At 31.8% G+C, this 2500-nt stretch overlaps 1 protein-coding gene across 1 annotated transcript in view; it reads right to left on the bottom strand.

Annotated features, from left to right (window-relative positions):
• Positions 1-2500, bottom strand: part of LOC114566266 (homeobox protein CDX-1) — an 18971-nt gene that overhangs the window by 15108 nt on the left and 1363 nt on the right. The gene's annotated exons all lie outside the window — the stretch shown is intronic.

Below are 2500 nucleotides of genomic sequence, written 5' to 3'. Positions count from 1 at the left end.
TACCGTGCGTTGGTGTCTCGTGTGGTAAAGGCAGGATGATGTCATTCAGTTGTTTGTTCAACTCTTAAATATGACCAAAAACATTTTAATATTGTGAAGCCTCGTGTCCTGTTGAGGTTTTTTTTCAACATTATCGTCGTCTTTTTCGACACTTTTGTTTATTTTTCCGATGTTTTTGTCGCTTTTATTTGCACTTATTTGCGTTTTCTTTCACGTTTTTGATGCTTTTTTTCCCCAACATTTTGTCACTTTTTTTCAACGTTCTTTTATAAAAAAAATGCTTTTGAAATGCTATAAAATGAAATAAAACACCCAAATTCAATAAAAGTAGTGAACTGATTATGTATTTTACTTGTGAAGAGCGTTGTAGGGAACCATCCACCTTATTTTTTGGGATAATTTTAGTTGAAAGAGACCCACATTTCTGAGAGAGACATTTAGACAACGGGCCAAATTAAATATGACAAAAAGACTTTTATTTTAATATTTGAACCCTCAATTTAAAAATTTTAAAATGAAACTTTTTTTTAATTTATTTTCAACATTTTGGTCGTCTTTTTTGACACTTTTGTCTCTTTTTACGATGTTTTTGTCGATTTTATTTGCGCTTATTCACGTTTTTTTGCACGTTTCTGATGCTTTTTTCCAACATTTTGTCACTTTTTTCAACTTTTTTTCACTTTTGAAATGCTATAAAATGAAATAAAACGCCCAAATTCACTAAAAGTAGTGCACTGATTATGTCTTTTACTTGTGAAGAGCGTTGTAGGGAACCATCCACCTTATTTTTTGGGATAATTTTAGTTGAAAGAGACCCACATTTCTGAGAGAGACATTTAGACAACGGGCCAAAGACAACACAAAGGGGTTAATTAAGTATGACAAAAAGTGGGCGCCCGGATAGCTCAGTTGGTAGTGCGTGCGCCCATATTATAGAGGTTAGGGTTGGGTATAGAGGTGCACTCCTCGTCGCTGCAGGTTCAACTCTGACCTGCAGCCCTTTGCTGCATGTCATCCCCCCCCCCCTCACTCTCTCTCTCTCCTTTAATGTCTCCAGCTGTCCTGTCAAAATAAAAGGCTGAAAATCCCAAAAATAAATCTTTTTAAAAACGTGTGTGTATTATCAGTGGTTGTTTTATTTCCGCGTCAGTGCAACATTAAACTCTTAACCCCTTGTGTTGTCTTCGGGTCATATTTGGCCCGTTTTTAGAGTCGTTTACATGTGAAATAAATATGGGTTTCTTCCAACCAAAATGGCCCCAAAAATAAAATCAATGATTACTTCCATTGAGTTTAAAATGTTCAAATGGCTTCAAAACAGCATCCAGTCTGTGATCCACTCAACATTTTCTGATCTGAACTATTAGTCATAACAATTCATAATGTATGCCTTTTTTTTAAAGAAAAAAAATGAGGTATAATTTCATAGAAATTATAGTTTAATTGACAAAAAAAAAGTTCATTTTCAATTTTGACCCGAAATGGTCCATTCGCTGACATCTCTATTCTACACACTCCGTGAGTACGACAAAAGATTGCATCTCTTTCGTTGACTTTTGGGTGTTTTTGTTCCAATTTTTTTTAAACATTTGAAACAAAAAAATGCTAAAATGTATGATCAGCACGTTGACCCTTCTGTGATTATCCTTCCTTTAATATTAGTCTAAATCATTCATCATTTCTGCTTTTTTAACGCAAAATTAGGTAGAATTTCCTGAAAATTAGGTTGTTTTTTTTATTGACCATGAATTCCAAAAATAATTATAATAAGTGCAAAACTAGTCATGAGTGCTTATACCGTACGTGGTAGTGCAAGGAAGGAGCTATACGTTCAAAAACAAAAGCGCCAGTGTCGGTTTTTCTTGGTCAAAATTTCAACATTTTGTGGTAATTTTTCGCCACGTTTTTGTCGATTTTATTTTAATTATTTTTGTCAATTTTTTTAACATGTTTTTTTTCACTTTCTTTCCAATTTTTTTGCCACTTTTAATTTTTTTTTTAAATATGACAAAAAGTACAAGTTAAGCTTTAAATATATACAGTATATATATATATATAATATATGTCAAATCTTTTTTGAAAACGTGTGTATTATCAGTGTGTTTTTTCCCGTTGCTTATATAGATTGATGTTCTGCAACATTAAACTCTTAAAATATGACAATAAGTGAAGGTTATAAGCTTTAGGTATTTTAGAAATATGATGTCAGATCTTTTAAAAATCGACCTTACGGGAATATTATCGATATTTTGTCGCTGCTAAGTTGGATATTTTGCGGATAAAGTATGACTTAAACTCACAGAAAGAGAAGAGTTAGATGTTCTGCAACATTTACACGAACTAAAGGAGATAAAAGTCTTTAAAAAATGACATAAAACAGGATATGAAACATATATAATAATATAATAATAATCATAATAAATATAATATATAATAGGAAAATAATGTAAGATCTATTAGGTTATAGATCTATATTTTCCACTGCTAGTTTTCTGTAGAT

Source organism: Perca flavescens, chromosome 13 (assembly GCF_004354835.1).
Source record: "Perca flavescens isolate YP-PL-M2 chromosome 13, PFLA_1.0, whole genome shotgun sequence".
Taxonomy (NCBI): Eukaryota; Metazoa; Chordata; class Actinopteri; order Perciformes; family Percidae; genus Perca; species Perca flavescens.
The sequence above is the reverse complement of the archived record's forward strand: the minus strand, read 5'-3'. Positions and strand labels throughout refer to the sequence as shown.